The 23,215-nt window shown below is 38.6% G+C and overlaps 1 protein-coding gene across 3 annotated transcripts in view; it reads right to left on the reverse strand.

Annotated features, from left to right (window-relative positions):
* ARHGAP24 (Rho GTPase activating protein 24) overlaps positions 1-23,215 on the reverse strand; it is a 654,088-nt gene that overhangs the window by 212,879 nt on the left and 417,994 nt on the right. Inside the window, exon 1 of one of the 3 annotated variants that reach the window (XM_006885252.1) lies at positions 19,076-19,152. The exons of the other annotated variants lie outside the window; for them this stretch is intronic. The gene's annotated coding sequence lies outside the window, so the exon portion shown is untranslated. Of the gene's footprint in view, positions 1-19,075; positions 19,153-23,215 lie in introns of those variants that run through there. 3 annotated transcript variants of the gene reach the window in all.

Consider the following 23,215-nt stretch of genomic DNA (forward strand, 5'->3'; position numbering starts at 1 on the left):
CCACAATGTGAATGAATTAAAGACAAAGTAAATAAATGACTGCATGGAACATAATGTATATGCATGAAACACAATATACAGGAATAATAAAAACATGAAAGAAAAAATTTAAAAGATATGTTGAATTGGGAAAATCTGCTGCCAACGACCATTATAAAGTGCTAAAAAATAAGACTGTTAGTTTAAAGACTAAGGTGTACATGAACAAGGGGTCTTTCTTGGAGAAAGTGCAACCAGGATGCTTCTTAGAGATGATAGTAAAATTTTGTTTTACGTAATTTGGATATGTTTTCAGGAGAAGTCAGTCCTTGAAAAGGGTCATCATGCTAGGAAAGTGGAGGTTCAGAGAAAGACTCCCAAGAGGATGGACTGATACAGTGTGCCTGTCACAAAAGGCTGGAGCCTGTCAGGGAGGGTGAGGATGGTGCAGGAGAAGGAAGCGTGCAGATCTGTTGTCCACAGGGCTGCTGTGAGTTGTAGGTGACTAGCCCACATGTAAAAAGAACAATTCTTTCCACTTGTACCCTTTGTCCATTAAATTTTGTAAGATTTATAACCTCCTTTTGATCAATTGACAAGATTACTTCAAGAAAATTTAGTTTAAGACCTTTCTGGGAAAGAATTCTAGGTCTTTCTAGATATCTGTTGGTGGATTTAAAATACCCACATTTGGACTAGTAGTTGAACACTTGACCAGTACAGCCAGCTGAAAGTCAACTGGACGAGTGTGTATACGTCAGGACACACGGTTTGTCTTTGTTACCTCTTGCAACACTTCTGGGCCTACTGTCCACTTTGAAGTTTATCTATACTTCAATTTTCACTTTACACAAGCAGGCTACGAATGGCAGGATTAAATATAGAATTCAGGGGGAAATGTTTCTCATATACAATGGACTTTTTGCTATTACTTCCTATGCATCAGAAAGCTGGGCAATGACTAAGGATGACAGAAGAAGAATAGATGCCTTCGAGCAGTGGTGCTGGAGAAGAGTCTTGAATATATCATGGACTGCCAAATAAATAAATAAATGGGTCTTTTTTGGAGAGGGCGAAACCAAGTTTCTCCTTGGAGGCTAGGATTTTGAAGCTCCATCTCATATACTTTGGAAAGAGCAGTCCTTGGAGAAGGACATCATGCTCACAAGGGTGGAGTGACAGCACAGGAGAGGAAGACCCTGGACGAGGATTGATACAGTAACTGAGGCAATTGGAGGTGTGTTGGAATTAGTTTGACTGGCTCAGGACAGGGCAGGATTCAGAGCTGCTGTACATAGGGTCACAGGTGACTCACCAGCATATAATAACAACAACACCACCACATCCCATGGGAAATTATATACTTGAAACTCATTGCTTTTGACGTTTTTCCACCAAGTAATACATTATTAAAATTTACTTGCCTATATTCATTAAAATTTACATTTAATTTTTATGGTTTTATTTTATTCTAATTTATGCAAATGAAAGTCACCAAATTTCTTAAAAGAGGTACTGTGGGTTTTAAGTTATATTCAGTTAAAAGTATTTTAGTTGTATCCTTACAGTCAACAGAATAGTAGAATGATTTCTTTTGTTGCCAAAGATGTAATTATGGCAAGGCAAAGGCAGAGTCACTGCTTTCCTAGTAGTTACAAAAAAGTTCTACCCAAACATAAAACATTGCTCTCTGAGATCCAACATTGGACACATTGTGATGATCAAAGATTAAAATACAGGATACTAAAAAGTCCCCAAGTCCTTTGAAATACAAACTCTAGTCAACATAATAAATTTTTCTCTTTGATAAAAGTACTTTGAAGCAAGTAATAGTTAAAGCAATATAGTCACAAATTACTCTTTTCAAAGTTGAAGATAATTTTGTGCAATTATTTGTATTGAGCCTATTCTGTTTCAATATGATTCATAGAGGCAAAGACAGTACCTACCACTTTTCCCCCCCGTGCACTTATTGTTGTTTTCCTTCTTCCCTTTGGAATTTAACAAGCATTGACTATTTAGTAGATGACATTTAGGAAATTAGTGGCTCATTGAAGTTCTATAGGCAAGTCTCTGGTGGTGGCAACTGATGTAGGCCTTTTCGTAGAACTGTAAACAGACAAGAACAACAGAACCTTGCAATAAAAATGAGAAGCAGAAGCCAGGAAAGGAAGCTCAGAATGTATCCTGGGTGGGTCTGCCACACGAGGAAGGCTGGAAGCCAGTGCTGGGCAAAGCCAATGTAGAGGGAGAAGGGATGGAGTTAGGTGGAGGGAGAGAGCCCAAAAGCAATACATAGCATTTGTATGGGGAAAAAAACTGTGTTAAACGTATTATTTATAAAAAGAAATAATTGCATTTAAAAAATAAGGAAAGATATCTGCAGTAACAAGTAGTGCAAGTTATTGTTGAATACCATGGAGCTGTAACAGACTCATAGCTGACCTTCCAGTGGGTTTTCAGAGGCAGTTAAGAGAGCAAAAGATACTTTGAAAACACATTCTTTTAAGGTAGCTTGTTTGACCTTTTGAATATCTATTTATTTGGAATGATTGCATGCCTGTTCAGGGAGGCAAGATCCCACAGTAGTCATGAAATGAAGCGCAAAAATTAAATTTGAATTGTGTTTCTGCCACCAGTTAACACTCCAATTATGTAAACACTTTTGGCTTCCATTCCCTTTTCTGTAACATATAACAACACTGATAAAACAACTATGAGCATTAAAGGAAGAATAACTGGCACAAAGTAACATGTAACACTATCCAGACTTTCAAATTCATTAAGAAATGTTAGGGAAGGGAATAATCAGAACAACTGCATAGGCTGCTAGAGCATATACAAGGTATCCTGTCACTAGTTAAGACATAGATAAAACTAAGGGATCAGAAACAGCAATGGTTGTCTAGGAATATAAACAAAGCATAAAGCTTAAGAGAAGATGGGCCAAGCTTCATCAAGAGTTTTCGAATATGAGTTAGAAAAAGTGAGTCCCATGGAGGCAAAATTTTCCATAACATTGCTTACAGCACAGCAGTTTTCACAGAATTACAAAATATCACATGTTGTCTAATTGTTTATATCCTGGCTTTTAGGGATACAAACCATGCCTGAGCATATTTTAATTTTTCAAAAGGTACACACCACTTTAACTCTTCAATCCAATAATTTTGATGCCAGGAAGCTGCTTTGTTCCCTGGCTACTTGGAGCATTTGCTCAAGCTGATTCCAGAACAAAGTTTAATTCTGTCTCTTTTATTTTAAAGTCTTCTATTTCTATTTACCATTATGCAACACAGACTCTACACCATGACTTGTGGTTGAATTACATAGTTAGGAAAGCATGAAGGCCATGGGACAGGAAAGGAAGCAGTAAGAGGAGCAGGAGTCAACACATGCTTTCAATCACTTTAGAAAATGATGCTGTACCACAAATGCCTTCTCTCCATCAGCGAGAAATCATTCTCCTCTCTGTGGCCCTTATTTAAGAATTGAAAGGTATGGTGAGTTAGCCAGCAGGGTCAATTCAAACTGTAGACCATGTCAACTAAGAAAAAGCAATTAACACAAGCCAAAAAACAAATGTAGACAAAAGAATTACAGATGTCTCTTGGTAAGAAAGCAAATGTATGATTTGTTCTACTGGAATAACGATCTATATTGTTTGGTGCACATGTTAACCAAAAGGTTCTCTGCAAATAATTAAGTTTTTTTAAAAAATTATCTTATGATTGGCAGCTGGGAATAGGACGTTTTTTCTATCAGTGAAAATAGCTCTTAAACTTAAACGCATAAATGAGACACCTGTTAATTTTGGTAAAACGCATATTCTTATTGGGATGGGAGTGTCAGAGACAGTGCGATTGGCACAGGACAGAGCGGAGTTTAGGGCTGTTGTACATAGGGTCGCTATGAGTCGCAGGCGACTCGACGGCACACAACAACAACAACAACAACACGTCTAGGATGGAACTTGTAAGTCTACATTGATATTCAGCTCTGTTGCTGTCCATAATATCTTTACTGAATCTGTGCCACAAAGACAGTATAGGATGGGCAACATTTTGTTCTGTCATTCATAAAGTTGTCAAGCGTAGGTGACAACTAGACATCAACTCTGAGATAAGGATATTACTGCTGACACAGTAAACAAACATTGAACAGAAAGGCGATAAAGCAGTTCAACCTAGCTTCTCTCATTATCATCTCCCAAGGACTTCTTTGACATCTATTATTTCTCCTCCTCTTTGATATACAGAATTGGAGGCTAACCAGGAAACACAGTACAATGTAAAGAAATGGAAAGGCAGTAACATCCCATACCTAGATAGGTTAACACAAGCATTCTGCTCACACATTTTCAGGTTTATGTAAGATTAAATCTTGGCTTGAGTCTACTGGTTCTTTGGAGGTTGATAAGGCAATATGTCAAACTAACTCTTCCAAGTGTCTGTTGTTAATTCCTCTTAGAAATCAATGAACTTGATTCCATATTCTCAAGAAATATCCTAAGATTTTTGTGAATCTCAAAATTCTTAAACACCTCTGTAGGATATAATTTCCATCAGAAAATGAAGCATAACTGAAAACTTGGTGTTGGGTCATTGTTACATGCCATCAAGTCAACTATGATTTATAACTACCCTATGAAAAGATCCAAACATTGCCTTATCCTTCATCATCTTCATCATATACTTGAACCAATTGACCTGGTCACTGTCAATCTATCTTCCTATCTTTCTATGACTCTACAACTTCCCATGGAGTTTTTTTATAAGAACTGCTCTCTCCTAACCACATGCTCAAAGTATGTGAGATGAAGTTTTGCTATCCTGATTGCACTCTCTCCAAGGCATATTTGTCTATGCTTTTGGCAATTCATGGTATATTTAGCATTCTTCTCCAATACCACAATTCAAAGGGATTGTCCTCCTTTTTTTAGGGTAATTTGAGGTGTTCCATTAAGTAATGAAAATTTTGCCTGAGGAAATTAATCAAAACATTGCAAACATTTAGAAAAGTACATTACTATTGTTTCAAAGCACATTGGTGGATTCATTTTTCCACAGGCATTACTGATTAGAATGCCATCATTTATCTCAAACTGTCCTTGTATGAACATTACCATTAAATTTGATCTCTGAACATTTCATAAGCAGTCCTGGAAATTACTTTTATTTTCAAAATATTTTTTTGTAATAAAACTTTCTAAAATGAAAGCTTTTCAGCTGAGAGTTATTAAATTTTTAATGAATGCAAGTAGGGGAAAAATTAGACTTACACGTGAGATTATAGATGAAAAATTAGGTAATCTGTTTTCAAGACTATGTATTGAGCTCCTAACCATCAGCTTTATACAAAACATGATTTAAACATGCCTTAAGGCAGACAAAAAGACAAACTACTTCCACAATATGATGGACTTTTCCTTTTGCTCTGTTTCATATTGCCTTGTGTGGGGAATCAACTCCTTGTTGAGCTTCCAGCAGGTCTCAGAGGTAGTGAAACCACACAGAAAGATATTTATTATCCATCTTATTCCCATTAAGTAATCAGTGGATTTGAGCTGTCTGTCTTTGAATTGGCATACTAATCCTTACCTACTAGGCCATCGTGCATATGAGATTCATTAAAGTCAAGGATTCGAAGTTTTAATGCTAGTACTTGACCATTATCCCATTGGCAGAACAATTGATACCTTTGAGTTGTGATGCTGGAAAAGAGTGCTGAATATCCTGTGTCCTGACACACAGATATGTCTTGGAGAAGATTTAGCCAGAGTGCTCCTTTGAGGCAAAGATAATAAAACTTCAACTCATATACTAAGGACGTGTTTCTAGGAGAGGCTATTCATCAGAGAGGGACATTATACTTAGTAATGTGGAGGGACAGTGAAAGAGAGAAAGACTCATAACCAGGTGGAATGGCACAGTGATTGCAGCAATAGGCTAAGTATGCCAAGGATTGTGAGGATGGCACAGAATAGGATAGTGTTCAGATCTGTGATTCATGGGGTCACTATCAGTTATACGCAACTTGAAAGCATCTACTAATAACAGCAACGGTTATGTAGGGACTTCTGGTGGTTTGGTGGTAAGGAGTTGTGACACTAATCCAAAGGCATGCAATTCAAATTCACCAGTCACTCTCTGAGACAAAGATGGGTAACCTTATCCTGTGCATCGTACTGCCTCTGAAAACCCACTGGAGGGTCAGCTATGAGTCAGTTCTCATTTGATGGTACATAGCAAAATCAGTGGTCGTTTGAATCTAGCAGCTGCTTCTTGGGAGAAAATGCTGCCTGGGAAACTTGATAGATGGCTGGCCACTCTAGTTTGTTTATTGTTTCTGACCATGTAAAGACCTTTAGGCATAAGACTCTTCGTGATGGGCTACTAACCACTTCTGTGGTAAAAGATGGACAGGTTGTTCCTGTTAAGATTTACAGCCTTGGACACTTAATGTTCAAGGTGTGGGGTCACCAGGAGAGTCAGAATCAAATTAAGCTACCATCAAATAATAACATACTACATAATCATATTTTCTTTGTTTGAGAGATTTAAATCTCTCTCTTGTTAGTCCTCCTTCTTTCCACCATGGTCTCATACTTAACCCACATTTACTCTTTCTCCGATCTATGAATACTCATTACCAGAAAATTATGGTAATGCTCTTTGCCAAAGTATTATAGAATCTATATCCAGTTTAACTGCCTAATTTATTGATTACTTCTACAGTGTTGTTATTGTTGTTGTTGTGTACTATCCAGTTGGAAACAGCTCATAACTGACCCTCAAGCAAGTTTCAGAGACAGTTAATCACATGGGAGGAGATTGCTCATCCTTCTCCCACAGAGCAGCTGGGGCCTTGAACCACGTGCCTTTGGGATTGCAGCACAGTTTCTTGCCACTAGGCTACCAGAGCTCTTTCCTACACTAGACAAATCAATTTCTATTTACCATAATCTATATCAAGTCATTGTTACAGAGTCAGGAAGGACTCTGAGCTGACCCACCAGTGGGTTTTCAGAAGCTTAAATTGCATTGGAGGAGAATCCCCAACTTTCTCCCATGGAACAGGATTTTCTCCCATCTTGCTAGTGGTTTTGAAACTTGAGCCTCTGTGCTGGCAGGGAAGCTCTTTATCTACTAAATCACCAGGAAAATCTATATCTACCTATTTATCCATTAGAAATGTGGCTTGTGCTAAAACTAATTAGAATCTGAAGCTTACAACATTTAAATAACGAAGGTCACTGATTTTTTGTGTGGTTTTCCATACAGCTCCAGTTGACCCCATTGTCTGTGTAGTTAATTTATATATACTGTTCTCAACAGTTAAATCATCTTCTGAAACACTTCCAGTGAACTTTAGATAACCTATTTTAGTTTTTAGCATGAGTAAATTTAACATTATTTCTCAGCATCTCCATTCAATTTATTGCACCTTAAAAAAAAGCTACCTATACCTTCTGAGTTTCGATTAATGTTAAACCAAAAAGAAGGGAAAAAATACTTGAAGACATTTTTGGGTTTCTCTGTTTATACAAACTTACAAAGCAGATATTCCAAATATTACTAGGAAAGTCTCTGTGATTTTTCAAAGCTTGCAGGCTTTTGAAGTTATGTGATTTGCCTTCCCTTGTTGCTAGAAACACTGCACATTGCTTTAAACAGCCTGCCAGCCTGGGAAAGCTTGTGTGAATGACATAAGTGTTTCTTTTATCCAGGTCAGGTGATGGTGTGAGACAGTATGCCAGGTTATGTGAGGGGAGGAACGCCAGGATAAAAAAACTAGCCACAGGAGCAGGAAGTAAAAAAAAAGAAAGAAAGAAAGAAGGACTCCACAAATCCTAAACAAGCTTTCCACTGATGCTCCCCTTCAGTCTACCATTTGTGTGCTAACTTCTGTACTATGTAAATTAGCACATGAATATCATATTCTGTGCTAACCGTTTCACATGTTATATTGGCATTCTTACTCATATGCATTGGTAGTGCAATTGGTCTAGTGGCAAGAAGCTGCGCTGAATCTCCAAGGCATGAGGTTCAAATCCACCAGCTGGTTCTCAGGAAAAGGAGGAGAAATTTCCTGTGCAATTAATTCTGAAAACTCCCAAAATCTGCTGGAAGGTTACTTATGGGCCAGTTCCAATTAGATGATAGAGAACAATAACAGCTATGTAGTAGCTTTGTAGGTAGCAGGCATTTATTTCAGTATAAGAGATAAGCTTTACTCTTGTCCCCCAAATGATTAACTACATTAACCAATACCCTTGGTTTAAGCATTTCTCTTTACCCAATGCTTTAAAGTTTAAATTATATGCTAATTTATTTTCTTTTTTACTTTTAAAAAATTTTATATTGGTTAACACACAAAATTTGTATACGAGTATCATTCATGTACATCACATTTCACAAATTCCTTTACTCACATTGTGTTTCAAATTATCACTCACATTACATTTTTTAAAATTAATCACCATTGATCTACGCCTACTATTTCACCATCTTTTCAGGATATTTTCTAATTCCTTTTCCCCACACCCAATCCCTTGACCATCAAACTCTTTTATTCTATTGATTTCCTCCTTTCCTTACCCTCAGTTCCCTTGTTCCCATTGACTTCACTTTTTAGACATCTTATGAATTATAATTATGTATCTACAATAATGGTATTATGTAGTATTTGTCCTTATGAGACTGAGTTATTTCACTCAGCCTAATGCTCTCTATACTCTCCGACATTGTGTAGTATTTTACAAAATCGTTGCTCCTTAGTGCAGCATAGTGTCCCACTGTACACACCAATTTCTTACAGTGAATTATAGTAAGTAGAACTAAGGACTGAATACTCATTTCTAATCACTGAGTGGAAATCAACTCCTAGCTGCTTCTCCAGTGGGTTTTCAGAAGCTATTCATTGCATTGATAATCAAAGAGCTGAACAGAAAATTTCACAAGGTAGCTCGGGACGGCAAAGCAAGACACTATAATGAAATGTGCAGAGAGCTGGAGTCAGAAAATCAAAAGGGCCAGACGAGCTCAGCATTTCTTAAGTTGAAGGAGTTGAAAAACACATTCAAGCCACGGGTGGCAAAAGATAGTTTGGATAGAATGTTTAATGATCCAGGATGTACAAAAAGAAGATCGAAGGAGTGCACAGAATCACTGTATCAGAAGAAATTAGCTGACACAGAGGAATTTAATGAAATAACATATGAGCAAGAACCTATGGTGATAAAAGAGGAAGTTCAAGTTGCTATGAAGGGATTGGCAAAAAACAAGGCTCCAGGACTTAACTTCATACCAACTGATATATTTCAACAGACACTGCCCTGGATGTGCTCACTAAGTTGTGCCAGGAAACCTGAAGGACAGCCAGCTGGTCAACTGACAGGAAGAGATCGATATTTGTTCCCATTCCAAAGTAAGGTGACCCCGCACCCACAGTCCATCAACACGCCTAAAACAATTAGCAATGACCTTTTAATATTGTAAAATACTGTTGGGGTAAGATTCCCAGTGTGTTCAAGTCAGGATCCAAATAAGGTATGGTCCTTAATAAATCTCTTCTCATTAAAAAAAACAAACAAACAAAAAACCCAACAAAGTAAGGTGACCCAACAGAGTGTGGAAATTATAGAATAATATGATTGATATAACATGCAAGCAAGATTCTGCTGAAAATTATCCAAAAACATTTGGAACAATATGTCAACAGAGAACTGCCAGATGTGCAGGCTGGATTTAGAAGAGGTCGTGGTACTAGGGATATTATAGCTAATGCTAGATGGATCTTGGCAGAAAAGAGAGAATACCAGAATGTCTATCTGTGCTTCACTGACTATGCAAAGCTTTTGACTGTGGATCACAACAAGCTATGGCTTACTCTGAGAAGAATGGGAATCCCAGAACATTTGATCGTGCTAATGCGAAACCTATACTTGGACCAAGAGGCAGTCGTCAGAACAGAGCAGGGAGACATCGGATGGTTCAAAATCAAGAAAGGGGTCCATCAGGGCTGTATTTTGTCTCCATACCTTTTCAATCTGTATGCAGAACAGATCATCCGAGACTCTGGGCTATACAAAGAGGAATGTGGAATCAAGATTGGTGGAAGAATCATCAACAACCCGCGTTATGCTGATGACACAATGCTGCTTGCTGAAACTGAGGAGGACCTGACGTGCTTGCTGCAGAAAGTCAAGGACTGCAGTCTTCAATATGGATTGAAGCTCAATATCAAGAAGACAAAGATTCTCACCACTGGGCCAATTGGCAGCATCAGTATGGATGGTGAAGAGATTGAGATGGCAATTTTAGTTTACTTGGCTCCACAGTCAACACTCTTGGTAACAGCAGCCAGAAAATCAGGAGACAAATTGCACTGGGAAAGTCATCTCTGAGGGATCTCTCAAGAGTACTGAAGAGCAATGACGTCAGGCTGGAGACTAAGGTGTGTCTTTGCAATTACGTGCTATGCATCGGAGAGTTGGACAGTGAATAAGGATGATAGAAAGAGAATTGATGCCTTTGAGCTGTGGTGCTGGAGAAGAGTGTTGAATATACCACGGACTGCTAGGAGAACAAACAGGTTCGTCCTGGAGAGGGTGAAGCCAGAATGCTCCTTAGAGTCAAGGATTCTGAAGCTTCATCTGACATACTTTGGGCATGTTGCAAGGAGGGACTGGTCCTTGGAGAGACACATCATGTTTGGGAGAGTGGAAGGGCAGTGCAGGAGAGGAAGACTCTTGATGAGATGGATCGATTCTGTGATTGGGGTGGTGGGAATGAGTGTGTCTGAGACAGTGAGGTTGGCACAGGATAGAATGGCGTTTAGAGCTCTTGTACATAGGTATGCTATGAATCGCAAGCGACTTGATGGCACATAACAACAACAACAACATACATACATTGTATGAGAAGAAACTATCTTTGTACTATGGAGCAGCCAGTGCATTTGAACTGCCTGCCTTTGGGCTGGCAGGACAACTTCTTATCATTAGGCCACCGAGACCCATAGCTGATCCTCCAACAGCTTTTGAGAGGCAGTAAATCACACAATAGGAGTTTTTCCATCCTTCTCCAGAGAAGCAACTGATAGATTCAAACCACATGCCTTTACAATTCCAGTGCAGCTTCTTACCAGTAGGCCACAAGAACTCCCTTCCATTCTGTTAAAACATGCATGTTTCACCTACCTTAAATGTTAAAAAAAAAAAAGAAAGAAAAGAAAAGGAATTTTGTGATCTTTTTTTAATATGGAGAGCAGACATTACTATATATTAATTTGATACATTAATTATTCCGTTGAATTATTTAAATATCCTTTGATTCCGCATACATTGCTGCTGATTCTATGAGTATGAACATTCTACATGCTGGTTTTGCTAGTTCAGCAGAATATTGAATTGCTATTCCATCCATGCAACGTCCTTTCCAACATTTTATGTTTGCTTAAAGGGCATGGCTAGTCACAGATACTCTTAAGTGATAGAAGGTTCAGCTTCTATCTTAGCACAATAATCAACATATTTTACTCCTATTTTTAAAATTTTGTTAATATGAAAATCCAGTTAGGAAAGCTTAGAATCAAATTGTCTTAGGAATCTTAGAGAATATTTTCCAAATAACTTTGATTGACTTATTAATTCACTTATCAATTATTAAGTAGCTATTGTGTGCTAGAATATTGGTCATATCCAAAGGGGACTAGTAAACCTGAAAAACGACAATTATGTTAAAGAATCCAGCATAGTTTTTACCAGAAACCTGTCGTGGAAAGACTATAAATGCTGTTGGTATGCGCTTTCAAGTAAAACTGCCTCATAGCTAAACCTCCAGCAAGTTTTCTGAGCTTGTAAATCATACAAGAGGAGACTGCTCACCTATACCCTCTGGAGTGGGTGGTAGATTCAGACCTCCAATCTTGGTATTGGTAGCAAATTTCCTTACCCACTAGGCCACCAGAGCTCCAAGGATTTATTAATCGATTCAATGAAATAAAATATAGTGATGTATCACAAGTAAGAAAAATTCTGTCAATTCGTATTATAAAGCAGATCTAGTGACTTCAACCCTTCTGTTATTTGACAGCTTTGATCTAAACAAATTGTAAAGTAAAAGCAAATAAATAAACAAACAAAAAAATTTTATCTGATATCTTAATGGATCTGTGGAGTCAAGAAATTGGTATTTATTTTGAACTAAATAGGTAAGCACCATACTTGGCAAAATGACAGTATAAACAATTCCTGTTTGCATAGTTAGTCCTTGTTTTTGTTTTTGTTATGTGCCCGTCAAGTTGCTTGCGACCCATAGTGACCCTATGTACAACAGCCCTAAACTCTGCTCTATCCTGTGCCAATCGCACTGTCTCTGACACTCCCATCCCTACTATCCCAGTCACTGAATCAATCCACCTCATAGAGGGCCTTCCCCTCCTGCGCTGTCCCTCCACCCTCCCAAGTGTCCTTCTCCAAGCACCGGTCTCTCCTTACAACATGTCCAAAGTATGTCAGACAGAGCCTCAGAATCCTTGCCTCCAAGGAGCCACCTGGTTTAACCCTTTACAGGATGAATCTGTTTGTTTTCCTAGCAGTCCATGGTACTCTTAATACGCTTCTCTAGCACCACAACTCAAAGGCATCAATTTTCCTTCTGTCCTCCTTGGTCATTGTCCAACTCTCTGATGCATAAAAAGTGATTGCAAAGACCGTGGCCTGTATCAAACACACCTTAGTCTCCAGAGAGACACCATTCTCTTCAGTGCTTTGGAGAGGTCCCTAACAGCAGACTTTCACATGGCAATGCGCCTTTTAATTTCCTGGCTACTGGTGCCAAGACTGTTGACTATGGAGCCAAGCAAACTAAAGCTGTGAACAATCTCAATTTCTTCACCATCCATCCTGATGTTGCCAGTTGGCCCAGTGGTGAGAATCTTTGTCTTCTTGACATTGAGCCTCAATCCACTGCACTCCTTGACCCTCTGCAGCAAGCACTTCAGGTCCTCCTCACTTTCCGCAAGCAGGGTTGTGTCATCTGCATAATGCAGACTGTTGATAGATCTTCCACAAATCTTGACATTTCTCCTGATACAGTCCAGCCTCCCAGATAATCTGTCCTACATAGAGGTTGAAAAAGTATAGAGATAGGACACATCCCTGGTATAAGCCCTTCCCAATTTTGAACCATCCAGTGTTTCCTTGCTCTGTTCTGATGACTGCCTCCTGATCCAAGTACAGGTTTCACAATAGAACGATCAAGTATTCTGGGATTCCCATTCATCTCAGCGTCAGTCACAATTTCTTATGATCCACACATTCTTTACACAAGTAAATCTAGAAAGAAAATTTGAAAAAAAAACCTTCTTCATGGCATATTCTGAAAAGAATTATCAGTTGAGTGAAACCCTATCCCTTGAGAGAATAGAAGTGACAAAAGCAACTTGTAAACTATTTGTACTTTATCAACAAAATATTCAAAGCATGCTGACCTGAAAATAATCTACCAGGAGACAGCATAGAAAAAAAAAATCCTTTATCATTGATTGGAACATATTTGAGTAGTTTTCTTGGGAATTCCCTTAAGGTAAAAGAAATCTATAATAGGGAACTGTAATAAATTTCACATCGATAGTTTTTGGCCATTAGAAATATGTGGAATATTTGGAAGCTGTAATTGTATTATATGGAACTGTTTAAATGAATTCATATTGATGAGAATTGTTTATTACATTGTCATATGTGTTTATTTTGTTAATAGTATTTTTGATATATGTAGTATGGGGCAGAAATGAAAGAAGATTTAGGTTAGATATTGGAATCAGGTTTGAAGTCAAGCCTAGTAGAGATAATTTAAATGTTCATAACCCAGGAATCTTATTAGCTATAAAAAGCACGCATTTGAGATAAGTTTGTATAGTAGATGCCTCCTGAAGAGAACAGGCAGTTAACATCTGGACTCATCTGCTAGCAACAGGCTAGCAACTCAGTTCATTTCCTTAAAAGTGACCCGTGGATTCAAGCTCAATGAGGCAGACATCTCGAGCAGACTTGCAGAAAATATCCACAGTTCCTGTTTCCAACATGGATTTTTTTTTCTGCCAATTGCTCTGACTACAGCTGCCAAGTCTTCACAGGCCAGTGGTCCACTAATAAGTCCAGTGACTGTCAGGACTTCATTGTCCCAGAACAACATTTAGACCAGGTATGGCCAAATCTCACACCTTGCCTTCCTGATGTGAGAGTCTAAAATTGTGAGTGAGTGCTCATTCCTTTACCTGAATCTACACTATTTTAGGGGCTAGACTGTGGGGAGTCATGCTGCAAAGGCAAAAGTGGATTCTCTCTGGTAGTTTGAATCTGCAAGTGGCTTCATAAGAGTTGTTGATTTTTGACTGCCTTCAAGTCAAACACAACTCATAGAGATCCTATGAACAAAAGGCCTGAAGCCCCTCTACAGCTATTGACATTTATTAAAGTTCATAGTTTCTGGAGGCATGTTGTTTAGGAAGTGGATGCCACTCTTGCTTCCAAACCTGCCATAGTATGTTATTGTTGATATGTACCATTGAGTCACCTGCAATGTATAGCAACCCTACGTACAGTAGCTCTGAACCCCTCCTTGTCCTGAGCCAGTCTCACTAAGACATCAACCCCCATCGCCCCAGTTACTGTATCAACCCATCTCATCTGGGATTTCCCTCTCCTGCACTGCCTGTTAATCCTTCTAAGCATGATATTCTTCTCCAAGGATCAATCTCTCCAGGCCATATGCCCAAAGGAAGTGAGGTGGAGCTTCAAAATCTCAGCCTCCAAGGAAAGACTTGGTTTCACCCTCTCCAAGACAGACTGATTTGTTTTCTTGGCAGTCCATGGTATGTTCAAGACTCTTCTCCAGCACCACAACTCAAAGGCATCTATTCTTCTTCTGTCATCCTTAGTCATTGTCCAATTCTCTGAAGAATAACAAGCAAATGAGAAGACAATGGCCTGGATTAGGTTCACCTTTGTATCTAGACTGACATCGTTGCTCTTCAGCACTCCGGAGAGGTCCATGAGATGGGGAATCTACTCCCGTGTTGTTGTTGCAGTTGCTGTTTGCCGTTGAGTCGAGCACAACTCACAACGATCCTACAAACAAAAGACCTGAAGCCTTTCTATAACTATCGTTTCTCAAAGCTCATAGAGTTCCCAGAGGCATTTTGTTCAGGAAGTGGATGCCACTCCTGTGTAGAGCCTCTGAAAACCCATTGGAGGGTCAACTGTGAGTCAGTTGTGACTTATGGGCAAGGGATTTGAGTTGATATTACTTTAAAACTCTAATGGCAAGTCCTTAATAAGATGTGCTGATAATCAAAGGTTGTGCTTCTTAGGTAGTTTAAATCCACCAGCTGCTCTGTGAGAGAAAGACAGACAATCTTCTCTGGGGAGATTTACAGAAATGGAAACCCACAGATGGAGTCTGACTCCATTAATGAGCAAAAGAGAAACATCTTTGGGTGGTGTCAGTAGGCAGAACAGAGAACTTTCATGGTGTAGTTGATAGTGAGATGTACTGCAAAAGAGAAACATCTTTGGGTGGTGTCAGTAGGCAGAACAGAGAACTTTCATGGTGTAGTTGATAGTGAGATGTACTGATATGGCCCCACTTCCTTGATGGTTCAAATCCACCGGTGACTCCACAGAGAAATATGAACAATCTCCTCTCATGTGGTTTAACCAGTGGAGGGTCAGTGATGAGTTACACACAAATGACTCAAAAGCAAGGGGGAGAAAAGAGCAGAATAGAACTTAATGGCAAAAGTAAGGAGAATAAAAATTACTGATATTGTTTGAAGGCAATGCCATACACACAAAAACCTATTTAATACTATTTGAAAGAATGTGGTGTTGTTGTTAAGTGCCATTTAGCCTTAGACGACGCATAGCGACCCTAAGAACAAAAGACCTGAACACATGTATAACTTTCTTCGTTTCTCCACGTTCGTAGAGTTTCTGGAAGCAAGCTATTTTGGAAGTGGATGCCACTCTTGCTTCCGAGTTTGTTTTGATCTGGGAGCTCCATAAACACTGTCCATCAGGGGTAACCATTATCTCATTTGACATATCAGTGTCACTGTGTTTAGCATCATGGCAACCACGAGTTACCTCTGTACAGCAAATGGACAGAGCAGTGCTATACCACTTAGAAGAATGTTTGACCAGAAACAATTAAAAGCAGGCCTGAGGAGCACAGATTAAAATCACCAACCTTTGGCTTGGTACCATAACTTTCTATCCACTAGGCCAACAGAGTTCTATGTTGTTATTACATGCCATCGAGCTGTAGACAACTCATAGTGACCCTTTGAATGAAAGACCTGAACACCTGTATAACTTTCCTTTCTTCACTGTCAGCTGCTTCAAAACAAAATATGAAAGTGTAATTAAATCAGCATGTATAAACTATGGTTGTGTTTCCACAGACTAGATAGATAAGAAAGTATGAGTAACAGAAATGAGGTTTCTGAGACACAATCATTTATTCTACTTTTCACCACTGACTATCCCACTCTCCTGTTCAGACATGGAGCAGTGATCTCTTCATCTCAGGGGATGTGAATCATCCCCTACCCTCAGCTGATAAATCATAATTGCTTTCTTGCCCATGATGAAAAGACTGTCTGTCAAAAGGGGGGGGGGAAGAGTTCAGTAAATTAAGGGTTTATCAGTAAGCTTATGGTCTCGAATAAAAGACTAGCCCTGAAAGAAGGAAGAGAGGGAAAAAGAACACAACATGGTGTTTTTCGAAAAATCATTTAGAAAAGACATTCATCAAATATATGAATAAAGACTAATCTTTTCCCTTAAGTAGGAGAGCTTAACTGCATGGAGGGAAATGTGTTTGAACAGACTGGCATATACTTTGAGGTCAGCACCTATAATCTCTTAAACCTTTTAAACCTCTTGCATGTTGCAGTAAGCTAGTTATCTAAAGAATAAATACAGATATTATCAAGGCTTCTCTCGGTTGTTTACACTGACTGTGGTTCATCAAATAGATGGTAAAACTTCCATTCTCCATGAGATTTCTTCATGGTGGTACACAGAATTCCCATTTAAACAAAGTATGTTTAAATCATCATAGTGATACCCAGAGTCTCACATTTTCAAAGCAATAATATTAGAAGCCCTTTAGCTCATCTTTTCACTTCTGGTGATAAAGATAAATTAAAGACTTTTGGGAAAATAACTAAACTTTAGATCATGGAATTGGAGAAGCCAATAGAGTACAGGTCCCACCATGGAATGACCAACTGTCCATCTCAAGTTCCATCTCTGTCAAATAAAACTATTGCTGTTAGTTCTTAACTCCCATGGAAAACATGACAATGAAAAAGTCTAACATTTCTGCTCACCGTTCCATGGAGCTCAAATAGAGTCTGAAAACAAGCCACTCTGATGGAAGAGTATACAAGCAACTTAATAGTTCATGTGCATGTAGAAGGGTTAGCATGTAGAATATAGAGTATTAGCGTCTTAATTTAAAGTGATATAATTCAAAAGTAAGACCAATTTTTATATTGTATGCTATTTGTTAATGTTTGGATAACTTAAATGTTCACTATGTTTTTATATAATTAATTTTACTTTATTTATGTTCATATCTCTCTGATCTATCTAATTGCCATCAAGTTGATTCTGACCCTAGTAACCCTCTATTGGGTTTCCAACACTGAACATCCTAGTAAGAGGAGTGAGCCCATCTGCTAGTGGTCTTGAACCACTGGAGATGCATTGCCTTTGCATCACAGCACAGTAGTGCAGTGGACTATGCGACTAGTGTCTATCCAAACAGAGACCCATTTGAAATAAAAATTATATTAATATTTCTATTTCCATTTTAATTTTATTAGTCTCAGGAACAAATTTCAACTAAATCAAGGCAAAGTATTATATTCCACAGGTGGAAAAGACTTTTAAGAATTTCCTCTTGGCTTTCTTTCACTAACTCTGAATTTCCTTAACCATGCTGCTGGTTTTTTTGCACATAAAAATTAGAACAGTTGAAGTACTTTTTAGTATTACTTTCCAATTTCTTATCTTAATATGTTTTCTCTCATTTCAAATCTGGTAGTTTGTGTTTTGTTGTTTTTAATGTATTATAAATCCACTTATGCACTCTCAAATTCCAATCTTTTTCCATATCTTAGAATATTTTTTATGACTACAAAATATTTTTGTTATTTCTGCATAACAATATGATGTATTTCCTACATATATTTTATAGGCTCAGTTAAGCTGTTAGCACACAGTACTGGTGCAAGATTAAAGACAGTCTGTTTAACAAAGGACATGCTTTGATTCCTATGTCCTCCAGGTAAGGACCTTCACAAGTGCACACAGTAGTTGTACTGTCTTTATATGCACAGAATGTGAAGTTACAAAGTTTCAGTATGCTAATAAAACATCTTTATAAATTGAATGAATCATTACAAGAAAGCAAACTATTACTTGGTATCCTTTTGGTTTTCAGAGTTATCTTAAAACACATGCACATATGCTTCATACACTTAATAAACTGGCAAAAAATGGCTGAGAAGTTTTCATTTTGGCACGCAAAAGCACAGAAAGAACACGTGGGTGACTTTTATCTCCAGATCAGTCTCCAAGGCACTCTCTCCAAAGTTCCAACCACAATAACTTAAGGAAAGCAGAGAACACACCACAGCAAGGACTTAAAAAAAAAAAAGAAAAGAAATTCAAGTCTAAGACAATTCACATGTGCCTTCAATTCAAAACTGGAATTCGGTACATGGAATAACTGTATCATCTGGCAGCAGCAATTACTGAGAGATTTCAAGAAACCGCACAATAATGACCGTATTTCACCACGGAAGAACAGCCAGCACATGTTCAATTAGTTGCCACAGTTTTGACATGGGGAAGGGCTGGATGGATCCCCACTGAAAATAGGAGTACACGTGAAAGCACATACAGTGTAGGTCCTGAATTTGTGATAACATAGCAAATCCCCACATTATCAAGCACAACCAAGAGCAGTACCTGGCAATGTGTCTCCAAGTGAACGAGCAAAGCACCAGCTCTCACCTTGCACAAACACACACTTCAGTGGCCAGTGACAAATGCAGGCTGCGCTTGCTGGCTGGTCCGCAGAGCAGCTGCTCTGTCCTGAGCCGCTTAAAGCACACTGGAGCCTGATTCAGGTCCCACTGTTTGCGAACAGAGCAGCAGTTTCTCCCATGACTCCATCCCCCAGGAATGGAAACCACCAGCAGCTCTCTCCCCAGCTCCAAATGGGTTTCCAGCTATGACCTCAGGTAAAATGCTGAGACCTGCAAGGTCACCACAAGGTGAGCACAGGCGAGAAAGTGTGGGCTGGGGGGGGAGGGGGGGTGGCGAAGGTAGGTTATCAAGGAAAGACCCTAAATTCCAGGGACCTTGTTTTTCAAGAGAATCTGGACTTCATAAATCAGAGCCGGGACAATAGGAGGTCAGGGAAGCTGTAAATCTGAGAATCCCCAAACGGCAGCGGGCCAATTTGCTAACCCAGAGGCGCTCACTAAACAACACACTCTCTGGGTCTCTCCCTCTCCTCTTCTTCTATGCCTGCATGTGCATGTGTATCCCTCCCACTCTTTCACACAGAGACACTGGCGCACAGAGAGACTTCAGTGCAGCTATTCTCATTGCCCAGTGTTCTCAAGCCAAAAAAAAAAAAAAAAAAAGGTTTTGCTCATCTATTCCAGGTAACAAAGCTTAAAGAAGAATCTTTGAAAGCATTTGTCAAATCTAAAAATCAATCTGTTAAGAGATAAATAATTGATTTCTGTTCTATAAGCTAATTCACAGTAAAGAAATATTGTTATGTGCACATACAGGGATTGAGTAAAATCTCCATGTTAAAACAAATAGCAAAGATACATGTACTTCAGAGTTGATCAGAAGAATCAATTAACTCTCTGACAAAAGTTCTTGATTTTTATCAAGTGCAGTATTGACTTGTGTACATTTTAATTTTAGAGTGTCTTCAAGAAGTTTATTCTCATATAAAATGCAAATGCATATATATGCCTATGCTATAAGCATATATAAACATGTTTCTTATAGCGCTTCTATAGGTTTTAGTTCTCATATGTTGATAACAAATGCAGAAGGAACAATTGTACATCTGCAAGTATACTGTGGGTTGTTTTGGTGTTTTGTTTTTCGCCTAAAGGTAAATTGTTGTTTACTAAAATTCAGATCCATGGGGAGGTGTGCTAACTAAAAGCCTATTCTTATGATGTTCAAACACATTAACATCTCAGAGGGAGAAAGATAGGCAATTCTTTTTACAGCCTCAGAAAAGTCACTGGAGAATTCGCTCTGAGTTGGTTCCAACAGGATGGCAATGCGTTTGAATGCTTTCTGTTTTGTTTCCTTTTTAAGCTCAGATTCATTTCATTAACAGGACATTATTCTCATCCTTGAGCCACTTCCCTTTCCCCTATTCCCAATCATTACTGTTCACTAGCCTTTAATTTGAGTAAAGTATCTAGCCTTTTATATACGAGTTCCTAAGCCAGAAAATGTGTATTTCTTACTCAACTCAACTTATTAACATTGAATCACAGCCAACTCATAGCTAACCCTCTAGTGGGTTTAGAGTCTGTAAGCTGAACAGGAGAAGACTGTTCACCTTTCTACCCTGGAGCAGTGGATGGATATGGACCACCTGACTTTGGATTGACAGCACAATTTCTTATCCACTAGGCCATCAGAACTTTCTATTTCTTAGTAATAGCGACTTTTTTACATCTAAGATTGGTGTGAAAGAGAAATAGGATAATGCATTTCAAAAAAGTGCTTTATAACTTGTTGAGTATTGGGACCAGATTTTTACTTCCTTTTTCTTCCTTCTAATTGCTCTGGTCAGTACTGGGACTAATGAGTTACCTTCTGTGTTCTCAAGGATTCCTGGGAGTCAGAAGAACACATTGTTTTAAGCGGGCTATAAATAAGGTTTAAGATTTTATTGACCTGCTGTCTTCTGTGCAGGGGTTCTTGATGGCAGTCACCACATGGCCAGAGTTAGCTCATTGTGGGCAACAAGAACACTGTCTGGTCTTTTGAGACAGAACCAAGTCAGCTGGAATGCTGATAGAATCGCTCACGTGCATGGCTGCTTTCACAGTTCACATGGTATCCTGGTGCATTCACGTGAGGAAGGGGTATAGGCGGGGATTAATGAAGGGAAAAGACTGGAGATGGAAGGTCACGGCCACTGCTGAGTTAATTCAGTAACAAAGGGATCTGGGAATCATGTTAATGTTTCTTCAATTAAGTATGCATTATTTAGAGGTCAGATTATAAGGACGAGAAGGGAAGAGGCAGGCAGAAAACTGGGGGAACTAACAACTCAAGCAAACACTTGTCTTAGGTGACAGATGGGTGGGGGGAGCGTCATGAAAATTATCTCCGTTAAACCTAATAATCCTGTGAGGAAGCTGCTAGTATTATTTAAGAGATGAGAATAATTAACCCAAATGGTGTTTGGAGTGAGCGGTGGAGTCAGAATTCCAATCAAGGTTTGTACTAGCTGGAGTCCTATACTTGAGTGATTTAGTTACCTTATAACTTTGCTTGGAAGAGAAAAGGAATGAAGTATGGTTTTCATCCAGTGAGGAATGTAAAATCAAGCATGCAAATCATCAAGACAACTTGAGCATATTTTACTGGGCACATTAACTTTTATAAAGAGTAAAGAGATATTTAGACTCTAAGGTTGTTGTTGTTATGTGCCATTGAGTTGCCTTGGACTCAACATAAACCTCTGTACAATAGCTCTGACCCCTGCCCTGTCCTGAGTCAATCTCATTGACTCTGACACACCTACCCCCCTAACCAGACACACATGCACACGTTTAAACTAATGAAGTCCAACTTACTGAAAGATGTAGAAGATAAATATTTTTTACTGTATATATGACAATCATTATTTTCATTTGGTCCTGCCTCTCAAGAAATGGAAATAAATTCAAAGATCTTTATGTAACAGAATGCCATTCTTCTCTTTAAAACACAACCTGATGCATTTTACTTTCCTTTAATTATACACCCTAGGAATGTCTACAAGTAAAAAAAAAAAAAAAAAGGATTTTCCTGAACTTAAATGCAGCAAAAGAGACCTCTTGCAACTTGAGTTCAAAATATAATAGAAGAGTCATTATTTTTCAGACTTCTGAATCTGATTTTAGTACAAAATGGCAAGTTCTTTCTACTGATATTGCAGGAAGTGAGAGCAGATGCAGAGCTACAGCTCCACATCACAACATGATTTCCTTTGTGTCATTCCTAGCTGCAGAAGAAACCTTTAAATCATATCCACAAGCCAGCACCTCAGTTCACACCAAATCTCCAAACCAAGGCTTCTGTCTCCCAACTCTCTTTTCTGTATTTTTAAAAATCCATTTTGGAGAATACCACTGGTTAATTATACCTCTTCTCTGCTTTGAAAATTCTCATCTGCTGAGTAAGGACACCACTAAAAAAAATCCCTTCACAAAATGAGCCTTCTCATCCTGCTAAAAATCTAGCCTTAGGAAATAAATGATAAATTTGAAAGACTTGCAGCCAGTATCAGTTTAACATATTTTTATTGGAGAGAAATAAAACTGGGCCACAGACTAAATTAATAATAAATCAAAACAGATACTGGAGGGGGGAAAAAGTAGGCATAGGTGTACTTTTGTAGCTCAAACATTTTTCCCATTGAATTTTGAATGAAAGAAAAATAAAACAAAAATCCAGTATCCTACACACATAAAAATTTACATTGAAGAAGATTCCTATCATGGCTACATGGGCTCAGAGGATTCATTTTGAAGCTCACTAATGTCTACTGATTGTAATTCATCAGATAACTAAAGTGCAAGTCTGTAGGGGATAAATGTTAACCTACTATGAAGTAGCCCAGGTGGTGCAGGCAGTTTGAAACTGACTGCTAATCCAAGGGCTGGCAATTGAAAGTCAACCAGCAAATCTGCAAAAAAAGGTCTGGAAATCAGCTTCAGTTAAGATTGTTGTTGTTACGTGCTGTCAAGTGACCTGCAACTCATAGCGACCCTATGTATGACAGCTCTGAACCCCGCTCTATCCTGAGCAAATTTCATTGTCTGTGACATGCCTACCCCCATTACCCTAGTCTCTGAGTCAATCTATCCAATCCAGGCTCTTCCTATCTTGTGT

Source organism: Elephantulus edwardii, unplaced genomic scaffold (genome assembly GCF_000299155.1).
Source record: "Elephantulus edwardii isolate Elephantulus edwardi_28Jun2011 unplaced genomic scaffold, EleEdw1.0 scaffold00042, whole genome shotgun sequence".
Lineage (NCBI taxonomy): Eukaryota > Metazoa > Chordata > Mammalia > Macroscelidea > Macroscelididae > Elephantulus > Elephantulus edwardii.